The 12,985-nt window shown below is 41.1% G+C and overlaps 1 protein-coding gene across 6 annotated transcripts in view; it reads right to left on the bottom strand.

Moving 5' to 3' along the window:
- The window catches only part of GALNT11 (polypeptide N-acetylgalactosaminyltransferase 11), a 55,547-nt gene extending 42,799 nt beyond the window's left edge, over positions 1 to 12,748 (bottom strand). For 4 of the 6 annotated variants that reach the window (XM_061996415.1, XM_061996418.1, XM_061996419.1 and 1 more), the window contains exons 1-2: positions 12,665 to 12,724; positions 3,803 to 3,979 (exon numbers count right to left, since the gene is read on the bottom strand). The gene's annotated coding sequence lies outside the window, so the exon portion shown is untranslated. Of the gene's footprint in view, positions 1 to 3,802; positions 3,984 to 12,664 lie in introns of all 6 variants that reach the window. The other 2 variants (XM_061996417.1, XM_061996416.1) reach the window with 2 other exon arrangements.
- Between the last annotated feature and the right edge of the window lie 237 nt (positions 12,749 to 12,985).

The following is a 12,985-nucleotide window of genomic DNA, read 5'->3' as shown; positions in this document are numbered from 1 at the left end:
TACTAAGCAATACTAGTTGCCACATCACATAACCTTCTTAGGGCATCCAGCATGATATTCAGCTCATACAAAGCCAGTAACATTTACATTCATTCAATAACTTGTCTAATAATGATATAAATTCTATTTCCCCAGACAGCCAGAGAGAGTTTGTAGTAAGTAACCTGTGCAGCTCTAACACTGGCCCAATGTGTTAGTCTTCAATATTTTCAATTTAGAAAAAAAGAAAAAAACCATCAACCATATTTCACAATATTTTGGCTTAAAGAGCAAAAGCAGCTAAAGGCTGTATGACCTGTCACTGCTTAAACACTGACAACCGCTTGGATTAACCTCCCCAGTTTAGTAAACACACCGTATGACTAGATATTTCATGACTGTGCCAAAACTCGTATTTGTCAGAGGTCAGAGGATTAGATTAACCTCAAGAAATGCGAGTAAAAATTATTTGATAAAACTTTAAAGTTTGCTTGTAGTTTTCCCAAGAACAGCTTGTCCTGTACTAAAAAAAAAATAAATTACCACAGACAGATACACAACTCCTAACTCATACTACCCTGATTTCCTGCAAGGCTGCCTGTGGACCTCTTCTAGACCTTTATTAATGCAAGGAACAGATGTGTAAAATCTTCATTTCCAAACAGCATTTTGGTAAAAAAATCATTAGAATTTTATCTTTCTACAGAGTGTTTGGATAATTTTCTGCACAAGCTTCAACAGATGCTTTGAATTTTTACTTTGTACTTTATTTTGGGAGGAAAACTCCAAGAAGACAACAAGTAACACTACTCACAAATGCAATTTTGCTTTTCTAATAGCCTTAATTCTATACACTTGTAAATCCCCAAGATGTGATATCTTCCATTGCTCTCCATCCAAAAGAAGTGTTGTCATGACCAGGCTTTCTTATCTCCTTTGTTGTATCACTAGCATACAACAGCATTAACAGGATGATAAACAGAAGACAGATTAAGAAAAATGAGTACACCAATAATAAATATATCATACAAACTGAGATGTCACCCATGGTAGCTTCTGCACTTTCATGAGGTTTTTTTTCCAGGCATCCTGTACATTGCAACTCATCTTCAGGGACAGTTACAGTTAATACACTAGCAAGATGAAAATAGGACACCTTAGGCAGCTTTTGTTTCAAACTCCAACACACATCATTAGGACTAACATCCACTGAACATACATTCAGAACAAAAGTCAAAGATATTTCCAAATAGAAGCTTAGTGTTTCATGGGCTCCAGAATCTAAGTGTCAATCCAATTTAACTCCTTATAAAAAAACCTTCCTAAGCCCTAAATTGGATCTACCTGTAAGATTTTTAATTAAAACAACACTTTTTGACCTTACAGAAGGGATGGGGCATTGTACTTCATGAACTAAGTGGATATTTTTGACACAAGATAGGCAGGTAACTACTAATGGAAAGACAAGCTGGGCCTACAGGAACCTACCTACCTCATGATATTCAGAAAGGATAAACACCAAATTTTGCACCTGGGACAGACATTCCCTGGCCACTGACACAATCTGGGGATCAGCTCTGCAGAGAAGGCTAAGAAGGAGCCAGTAGAGCACCCTTGCAGCAATGACAGTTGACAGCACATGGGCTTACCAACAGCAGCACAGTCAGCTGAAGGATGCAATTACACTACCCCACGCAGCACTCTTAAGACCACAGGCAGAATACTGTACCCAGTTTGGGATTTGCCAGTACAGGACAGACATCAGTAAACTGCAGCAAATTCAGTAAGAGGCCACCAAGATGGTCATAGGCTGGAATACTTGCCCCAGGAGAAGCTGAGAACACTGGGCTTCTTCAGCTCGCAGAAGACGCAGCTTTGAGGGGGGACCTAATGGCAACCTGCTGCTACCTACAGCGATGTTATCAAGAAAGCAGAACCAGGCTCTTTAGTGAGGTGCAAGGTGGGAGAATGAAAGAGTTAAAAAGATTAATAGAACTCCAGTCACAGCAACCTTCATTCACAGAAATAGACTCTGGACCACAGGCTGCCCTCTTGCATAAGACCACTGTTCTCATTTGTTTTAATGAGATGACACGCTACAATCTATTTTTAATTAGCCTCTGTGAGTCACTTCTAAATGCAACTTTAAAAGCTTTCAGAGCCAACAGTTTAGTAATTTCAGCATAGCTATACAAATGCATGTCATATCACCTAAAATAAATCCTCCTGGAATGAATACAAAATTCTCCTCAATACTTTACAGATAAATAATCTTAAAATACCAATAACATTCATATACTGTACAGATAAAGAAAGGCACATAGACAGACTAGTTGCATAAATTGATGAAGACGTAACAAACTAAGACTCAAAAGCATAAAGGGTTTTAGAAAAAGATGCAAAACTCATCTTCTTAATGTCTTTAGGTTCGTTCTCACCCCTCACTATTTTACCACTGTCAGTTGACTCACTTAAGATACTCACTTGCCTTCCAGCTTTTGGACTTTAACCAGAGACGTCTAAATATTTCAAACTCTTGTTTTTAAATCTCTGAAGTATATATTGAAATGTGTCCTTGAGATACATCATTTTGCTTGTCAAGTTATTTTGGAATTTCTCAATTACAGTAAGACAGTTTTACTTAGCAGGTTGCTGTACCAGAGTAAACGTACATACTGTTGCATTTTCATAATAAACATGTGAAGTTCCTTCTTTATCCAACTCCATTTCAAATGCTCCCTTAAAGAAATTTTAAGATATCTTCTGCAGTAATATCTTCTTTGTAAACAACAGAACATCTTAGGTTTTTTTCCTTACTGATAACAGATACCTTTCTCTCCATGCACTCTTCCTCTCCGAGGAATGAGAGCATTTCACAAGGGCTCTCTCATTTAAGAACACAATTTTAATGGAAAAAACAGTTACAAGCTTTGGAAAGAAGTTGTTTCATAAGAGTCAGGATGTCATATGAGCAAACAACAGAAAAGAACACCAGTTTTAGTTACAACCATTGGTACAATATTGCATCAAGAAAAGTAACATAATAGTCCAGTCTGATTAGAGAAAGTAAGCACAGTTGGATTAGAAACACGAGCTTACCAAAATCCTAGTGCTCAGTAGCGAGTAAATAAGTGCTATACAGTAGACAATTTAATACTGCTGCAGTTTCCTCATCCCCTCACCAAAAAAAAGAAGTTAGTAATTTCCCAAAGCACAGATATATGCATGGAATTTCCTTACCTAACCTTCCTAACGTAGGGCTGCTTGGCTGGATGTTACTTTAAGCCATCTGGCATATAAATACATGTCATGCCATTCACAGAGTCCTAAAAATACCTTCTTCCTTTTTGTTGCTAATAAACACTTTCTTCCAATTGAAACATGGTGATTCTCTTTTCACTAGCAAAACTAGCTCTCAGGAAGCCAGACTTTTCACTTACTGTCTCCAAAAGATAATGTATGCGTTTTCTACCACTGCCCTTACTTCTTCACATATAGCTTTGGGAACAGTAAGATTAAAAACAAAACAAACTGACAATTTCTTTTTCAATATATCTTGCTCACATTAAAGTTCCATGTATTTAAATATTAGTTTAACGATCCTCCAGCACTACACACAAATGCAAAATGTAAGAGAGCTTACAAGGTCAACTACACAAAACTAAGCTGCTTAATACCTTTTCTAAATGTCTAAAATCTACTTAGCTGTTCCTTGCATTCGATGTCTGCAAAGCTCACCAAAATGACAGTAAAAATACAGATGCATGCAAAACGATTAGCTAAGGCACCCTTCTCCAGGAAGAGATGAACAGAAGCGGCTCACCTTTTTCCATAAGAGTCGGCACTAGAGAAGCGCGCAAGGTTACACACTGAAAACGCACTGACTGCAGTAGCAGTCAAATCCAGTTGGTGTCTTCATTCCAGTTGGTGTCTTCATTGGTGAACAATGAAACGCTGAGCTTGAAACTTAACACTTTGTTGTGAGTCTTGCTTGCAAGTCCTAACTGGGAACAGGAACAAACACAAGCTTCTCTATGACAACAAGCTACTTTGGGTGGATATTAGGACACAAATGCAGGAAGGTTATTTCTCATTTGACTGCAAACACTGCTGTAAGAGCCATGATTTTTTTTTCCCCCATTAGCTTTTTTAAAAAAAGGTCTTTTTTCTTTTTTTTTTTTAGTTGATGCATAATCCATATGGATCCATAGATTTGGCAGTATAAACAAGCTTGGTCATTTTACTGCCACTGATTAGAGAAGCATAATCAGTTGGTGCGAGTCTAAGTTATTCCTCATCATAGTATCAATGGATTAGACCACAGTTATGCTAGAGAAAGCAATCAGTAATTGTATACAAATCTCAATTATAAAATTCCTTTAGCCCTCATTTTCCAAATCACTAGTAATTTTAGAAAATTTCCACATTTTGACTAACATGTTCTAGGTATGTTTTCTGTTCATCTTAGGAAATGTTCATCAAAAGTGCTTTGGGCTTTTTTCCAGCCTTTTCCAAGCAAAGTGAAAACACATTTTCCAATTAAAAAAAAAAAAGTAATTCAGACTCCAATTGTACAGCCCTCCTGCCAAAAAAAGCTGGCAGCAAATTTGGCAACAAAACAGACCCCACTGAAGTACTTTTAAGCGGGACAGTGAAAACTGGGGTCAACAGGTCTCAATTTTAAACCTGTGACTACTGACCATGGACACTGCATTCTACATAAGGATTTTCTGTACATCTTAGTTCTGTAGTTAGCTCGAAACAGACATTTACCATTCACTCCTGAAGAACTCAGTACTGAAATCAACAGCCGTATACAAAAAAAAAAACCAAACCACCAAACAAAACACAAAAGATATTTGCAAACTCTGACTAGAAAAAGACTATACCTGGGCATGTATCAAATACAAAACTGCTGCAATTGAGTTATTACTAGCATTATAAAATTGGAAACTGTCTTAATAAGAATGGTTGCATCTTATCCTACAGAATCAGATTACAGAATTCATAGACTTCCAAGCTTACACTCCTCACAAATCCTGCAAGTCTACCCCATTTCTCTCTTTTTTTTTTTTTTTGTTCTGCAGAGCTTTCCTTTCCAATACGCAGAAACTTAGTTACGGAGCCATGTTTAGATTTCAGACATGTTACATTCACTTACAGTCAGGTGTCAGAATTTGCCACAGGAGAATAGCACTACCCTGTACTTGCTGTAGCACTGCAGTTTGCCCTTCCAACTTAGTTGGGTTAGCCCCGGCTCAAACATTTCTATGAAGGCTGAGTAATGGATATTAGCATACACAAACATTATTTGATTTTAAAAAAAACATTAAAAATAAAAATGGAATGTTGCACCAGAACTATGAGTCAGGTTAAAACAAGTTAGTTTAAATACTCAAACTGCCTCTAATAGGAAAAATTTAACTCATTTTAAACTGCTTTAAGAGTTCTTAAGTCCTGTTTCTCTATGCTATTAAAAGAAGGTGATAACTTACATATTTCCTCGATACATTGTGTGCAAACAAGAGTTTTTGGAGGTGAGGGGGAGTGGCCATTGTAAAAAAATGTCAGAACTGCAAGAAATACTAAATGGAGGTGTTGAATTTAATTTTATGTCCATTTGCATTTCTCATGTCCAAAACCAAAGATCATTTGGAGTTTTTCACTCCAAGCTTTAGCACAGAGCCCACAGTATCTACGCCATTTGGAGCAGCCAAGGCATGGGACTTCTGTATTTCCCAAGAAAAAAAACTCAAGATCAAAAAAAAAAAAAAAAAAAAACCACATCATCATCTTGCTTTTGGATCCATTTTCTCAACAGATGATTAAAGTCTCCAGACATTAATATAAGAGAGGAATCCTAAGGATGGAAATCTAGTATGTGCTCTGCCTTCAACTCACTGAGTGAACCAGGATAACTTGTCGTGTTATCTGACTGACCTGTGAGACATTCAGGTTGAGCTATTTGCTCTGCTACAGATGTTGTCGAGATGCTTAACATCTCAGCTCTCACCTATAAAACCTGACTGATGCATTAAGGCAAATACACAAAAGGTGCAAACACCAAAATAACCAGAGATGATGTAAATACCAAGTGGAGCTCTGGGCTATAACAGCAATTACACATACCTTGTGCTCCCCCAGCAAACTTATTTCTAAATTACACTAGCAAAATCTTGTACAGGAAAAATCCTCTTTTTCTCTTCCTTAACACAACATAGTAATAGTAATAAAGAGGTAACATTACTGGTACAACCATGCCTACAGATGAAGGCAATGAAAAAAACTTTCACTCACACATCTACACTAAGCTAGCAATTTAATATAAGCATATCTTGCTAAATATTGTCTTTGACAACAGATTAGGGAGTTTTCCACATACAGACCTTTTAATATTAACATGCTTCTGAAAGAAACATTCTTGTGGACATTAACTGTCAGATTAGAATGGTAAATCACTAACAAAGTACTTTATACTGTCTGTAAGAAGAGCAAACTTCTGTAAGTTATGCCAAAGATTAACTTTGTTTTCCATTCTCTTCCACATGACCTTATGGAGTAAACGTCTCCTTCTCCAAAGAAATCCCCTCAAGGAAAGAATTGTGGACCAATCCTTTTCCATCCATGTTGGTCACTTTCTTCCTCCTTTGTATTCCCAGTGCTTCTAATGGGAAAACATACTCAGGATTTCTATGTTGAAATTACGGATGTTGCAATAAAATGAACAGTAAATAAAAATGACACTTTCCCACACCGGTAGGCACCATGCTTTCCAACACACTGTAGCACAGAAGGCTAGTGTGCAATCCAAAACTTTGTCTTCTCTTCCTTTACAGGCAATGGATCTCAGTATGTGCTGATACAAGAGATAAGGGATTCAAGCTAACTGGCAAAATTAAGGTATTCCAGAAAACTGAAAAAAGCACTTCTTGACAGTCAATTCACTAACAGCTATGACAGGCATCAACAAAGACAGTGACATCATTTGTTCCTGATGTTACACTTGAGGACTAAGCAAAAAGCCAAAATACCTACAAAGATTGATTCATAAGGGATTGTGTATAACAACAGGGTCGTTTTGTGCTCCCCAGAAAAGGACCTCAGTTTTAATTAAGGCCACCACCAAGGTCCAAAGCAACTAATTTAACCCCTGTCTGCACGAGAAAATCTATGTCCTTTTAGCCAAGCAATACTTAGTTTTACATACCCTAAAAAGACAACCTCTGTGAACACATTCCTAACATTCATTAAGTAAAGGCTTAAATCAGTTTAGCACATAGCAATCATTTACTGAAGCACCTTCTTTTAAACGTATTAGCTTAAACTTTCCATTTAAAATACTACTTCTTAAAGGGTGTAATGTCTCATAGCTGAAGTCTTAGGAATGACAAAGTTGCTGTATAAAAGCAGTTTACTTCCCATCAGTTGCTCTGCAACATTTCTTCATGCACATAACACCTTTGCTCTTGCACAGCAAGAGAAATTATTTTTCTCAAAGTAGCTTGCTCCATGGCAAGAGGGATTAGAGCATGCCCACAGCCAGCCACATTCTTTCCTTGAGGGAATTTCTTTGGAGAAGACATTTACTCCATAAGGTCATGTGGAAGAGAACGGAAGACAAAGTTAATCTTTGGCATAACTTACAGAAGTTTGCTCTTCTTACAGACAGTATATAGCCAGCCACAGACAATAAGGTATAACTTGTCAGCCACAGCAAGCCTTCAATCTCAGCCATGCAGAGCTTGTAATGCCACTACCGCCACAAGAGAGGAAACCACAACAGCTCACCTGCTCCAAACTCAACTTGGAGCTAAAGATGTCCAAGTACCTACCTGGGAGCAGTATGGGGTAGTGGAGTCAGGACTCCTCCCTCACCTACACATCTACTTCTTGCTCATACTACAAAGCATAAAGCAGCAATACAAAGTCTCAAGGTTCCCTACATTAGGGACTTTCTAACTCGTGTAAACAGTTGAAAAGTGGATTCAACCCTGAGCACTCAGTTCCAGTTTCAATTATGTCAACTATCTGGTGGCTAAAACAAGGCTACACAAGAAAGAGCTGCAATACAGTATGTCACTCTTTCAGGTACTTCACTCCATACTCAACATTTGGTAACACCATCAGCAGTTTAACCTACAGACTTCGCATATTTTCACATCAAGAAAGGAGAAAAGTTAAACAAGAAGATACCTAAAACTTAGCATAGTTGAAGTCCAACTCTGATTGAAATAGTATGATCAGCTTCCCACTTCCCCTTTTTCTTGCAGTATATTTCTAGCTTTATAGAGTTTTCAAATAAAGTATTTTCACTAATTATTACACAATGCTGACTCACACAAGAAACATGATAGAACACAGCTGAAGCATGAGAATGATACTACTAACTCTTACACAAAATGAGCTGAACAAATGCATTTACTCATGCTCCCAAACACTGATTTTACAGTCGAGGCCTTTCACTGATAGTACTTTATACATTAACACAGTAACTGCAAAAGCAGACGCATCCATCTCCATAAGACACCATATGTTTTGAAAAGAAACCTTAGGTAAGAATCAAGGCAGTTTATCTATCTCCCACATTCTTATGCAGATTGAATCAGACTTCACTTCTGTAATATTTTTTGAGAAACAATAAGCAAATTAATTTCTGCACTTGAAATCCATAAACATACTTTTGCTCCTCAACAGCAAGCGACATAGGAGTATTGCAGCAGCTCTCCAAAACAAATGGTACTAAGCAAAATCACTTGATTTTAGGACTATCTGTTAATTGTAGTCTTGCCTAGCCTGACAGAAAGAATTGTTTAGGAAGTCAATAAAGTGAATGGTCACAGAAAGAAATTATTGTTTTTTTGCAATTTTTTCCCTTCAGTTGGAAGTCTCTCCTAATCAACAGACAGCTACCACAGTGCCAAACTCAGCCTCCCAGCTGCTCAGATCACAACCTTTATATGGCACTTTCCAAGGTAATATAAGTAAAGCACTGTTCTTTCCACCCCCACAGAACTCTATTCTCTCATGCTGTAAGATCTGAAATCTCCATTTTTACTATCTGCTCATATACTTCTCATCTCATCAGGTTTGACAAACCTGATAGCCTTCTACGAGTGCATAACTGGCTGGCTAGACAAGGAGAGAGCAGTGGATGTCATCTACCTTGACCTCAGCAAGGCTTTTGACACTGTCTCCCATAACACCCTCATCAGAAAGCTCAAGCACTGTGGCTTGGATGAGTGGACAGTGAGGTGGATCGAGAGCTGGCTGAATGACAGAGCCCAGAGGGTTGTGATCAATGGCACAGAATCAAATTGGAGGCCTGTGGCCAGTGAGGTTTCACAGGGATCGATTCTGGGGCCAGTCTTGTTCAACATCTTCGTCAACGACCTGGATGAGGGGACAGTGTACCCTCAGCAAGTTCCCTGATGACACCAAACCGGAAGGACTGGCTGATTCCCCAGAAGGCTGTGCTGCCATTCAGCAGGATCTTGACCGGCTTGAGAGCTGGGCAGAGAGGAACTTCATGAGGTTCAACAAGGACAAGTGTTGAGTCCTGCATCTGGGAAAGAACAACTGCATGCACCAGTACAGGCTGGGGATTGACCTGCTGGAGACACAGCTCTGCAGAGAGACACCTGGGAGTCCCGATTGATAATAAACTAACCATTAGCCAGCAATGTGCCCTCGTGGCCAAGAAGGCCAATGGCATTCTGGGATGCATCAAGAAGAGTGTAGCCAGCAGGTCAAGGCAAGTTCTGCTCCCCCTCTACTCAGCCCTGGTGAGGTCTCATCTGGAGTCCTGTGTCCAGTTCTGGGCTCCTCAGCTAAAGAGGGACAGACAACTTCTGGAGAGAGTCCAGCACAGGGCCACCAAGATGATCAGGGGACTGGAACATCTTCCTTATGAGGAAAGGCTGCGGAAACTGGGGCTGTTTAGTCTAGAGAAGAGAAGACTGAGGTTGGATCTTATTAATATTTACAAATGTCTAAATGGTAGGTGTCAGGAGGTTGAGGCATCCCTTCTGTTCTATCTAGCAACAGGACAAGGGGTAACGGGATGAAATTGGAACAGAAGAATTTCCATTTAAACATAAGGAAAAACTATTTCACTGTTCAGGTGAGGGAGCCCTGGCACAGGCTGCCCAGGGAGGGTGTGGAGTCTCCTCCCTTGGAGGTCTTCAAGACCCGCCTGAACATGTTCCTATGCGACTTGACCTAGGTGAATGTGCTTCTGCAGGGGGGTTGGACCAGACGATTTCTCAAAGTTCCTTCCAACCCCTACCATTCTATGACTTACCTATTTGACGCATAGTTTACCTCACTACACACACGTACCCTATAACCACCATTAAAAACTTGAGTTTTCTAGCACTTGCTATAAGGAAGCATGTTTTATACAGATAGATTTTCAAAATACTAATAGTTCACCTTTATTTCCCTGTTTCAGGTCTTTCATCCTCCTTAAGAGCTTGAATTGCACCTACTGTTATTTCACACCACTATGAAAACAATGAACAGGTTCATCCATTCTCATAAACAGCTTAACAGAAACTCTTTTCAATTTTACTTCTATGCATAACCGATTTATCGATTTGTATCCCAAGACAAAGTGATTAGACAGCAGAAGACAGGCAACAGGCCCTGAAATCTGCAGTCGGAATCTCTCAAAGCAGAACACATATCACTTAGCCTGCTGGCTGCCTCATCCAAGGCTTGAGAGATAAAGGCTCATTAGAGCTGCAGTATTATTTCTTTCCTTTCCTGCTGCAGAAGAGCTCCTAAAACTCTGCAGGAGCTTATTTTACCCAGAGATGAGGCAAAGCTTATGCAGAAGGCATGCAATTCTTCAGAGACAGTTACACTGGGGGAGGCCAACTGTTTGTTAATCAAAAGCCTCTTATCTGGAACCACCTGGATCTTTATGTCATTCTAAAGGGATCGATCAGTCCCCTGCCTAGGAATCCCAGTCAGACTATTCCACAAATGCAGAGGTTCTCCACATGGTAGCAAGGCAGAAACATACTGTCAAGAAAAGGTTGGTTCCATCCTTTCTTGGGCACAATCTGCACTTGGATCAGCTTAAGCTAATCAGACACGTCTGGTATGGGTTTCCTATTAAGATCATAAGTATTTGAGAATATTTATTGCCACTCAGACAACTTTCTAAGTAAAGATAAAAGGGATTTGATCTTATACTGAAAGACATTTTCCAAGAAAAAAAAAAAAAGCATATTGGCAGAGGGCTGATGATCCTGCCTAGCAGCAAAGCCATGTCATCACACTATTATATTTTTCCCTTGGAAGAGCAGGGGCTGCACTTTTCCCTAGCTATACAATAAAGTTCTGTATGGTCTACTGCAGCTGCCCTGCAACTGACATTGAAAACAAGTCAGAATACAGCTTGGCAGAGATGCAGTACTAGACAACATTAGTGGTTTAAGTAGTCTCAACAGCAATTTTAAGGCTGAGAATTACAAAGACGTAATCAAAGTGAAGCAGCTATCTGGACAGGCAGCTTCTGAAAGCAGTGTTTGCTTACAGCATCATACTACATAAGAAAAGAGTTGACCTGCTAAGCTTCCTGCTACCAGCAGCACAGAGCTTTTGGTTTCTTGCTCAGTTCAGTCAGTTTTAACGCCAGAGAACCTCTCTTTTTCTTTGTAAGTAACCTGTAGACAGTTAATTTTCTATCAGTATTTTCTGTTGCAGCCCTCCTTATAAGCTTTAACACACACACAAAGAAAAATAACACACGGCAATGTGAGACCAGCCATGTAGGGTAACACATGCATTTGCTAAAAGGAAAAGGGAGCAAAGTCTATACTGAAATCCACAGGAACAAAAAGGGATAAGTTTAAAAATAAATTTCCCAGTCATAAAAAAAAAAACTTGAATATCCCCCCCACGGTCAAAGAGTCCTCCAAAAAGCTGGACTAGATCATCTTTCGAGGTCCCTTCCAACCCTTAAGATTCTGTGATTCTATGAAAAAGCAACGCCTGCCCTCGCCCTGCAAACGAATCAATAAAAGGAGCAGTAACAGCAAAACTAACACGTACAGATCCTCACATTTTGGACTGACAGTTGCATGGTTTCATTCTACCTGCAGGTGCGCGGCTGCTGTTGCTCCTTCACATGCATTTCGACTAAAAAAAACATAATAACGCTGACTTCTATCCTACATAGCACTCACACCAGCATCACGGTCTCTCCCCGAGAAGCGGTGCTGGTCAGATTAAAGTAACAGCCCTCACCATGCGGCGGGCACTCCCAGTGACCCAAGCAAGCTACAAGCTGACACCATTCATTTTAGGCAGAAGAAAGGAAGCCTTGAACCCGACCCGGGCCTCCAGCCGCCCCGGGTAGGGGCGTCAGGGAACGGGAATCGCTGCCCCCAGTACAGGCTCCGCTGCGTCCCTCAGGGCAGGAGGGAAAACGGCCGGAGCCGGCCTGAAACAGCCGCCGGCCCCATCCCTCACCCCCCGGGGTTGCCCCTCACACGGCTGCCGGCCCCTTCCCTCACCCCCCGAGGCTACTCCTCACACCGCCGCCGGCCCAGTCTCTCAACCCGCGAGGCTGCCTCTCACCCCGCCACCGGTTCCCCTGCTGGGGCCACCCTCCCCTCACGCCACCACCCCCAGTCTTGTCCCTCGCAGCCCCGGGACCACCGTCCCCTGGACTCACCGCGGCGGCGGCATCGCCCCTCGCCCGGCCCGTGCCCGCGGCGGCAGCGCGCACAGCTCACGCCCGCCGACAGCGCCATGTGACGTCTCTTTCCCCCTCCCCCGCCCGCGCCGTCACGTGAGGCGTCCGGGGGCGTGGCCGCCATGACGGGCGAGGCTGGGCCCGCCAGTAGAGGATGGTGAGTGGTGGAGGGGGCTGAGCGGTGGGGTTAAAGGCTTCCTGCCTGCCCATCACCCCTGTTTTGCTGAGCGGTACACTGCCGTGAAACTGCAGGAGGATACAGGGCTGAAGGGCTCTGAATATACGCCCCTCAGTTCCCCT

This window comes from Colius striatus, chromosome 5 (assembly GCF_028858725.1).
Source record: "Colius striatus isolate bColStr4 chromosome 5, bColStr4.1.hap1, whole genome shotgun sequence".
NCBI classification, from domain to species: Eukaryota; Metazoa; Chordata; class Aves; order Coliiformes; family Coliidae; genus Colius; species Colius striatus.
Note: the sequence above shows the minus strand (reverse complement) of the source record. Positions and strands in the feature narration are given on the sequence as shown.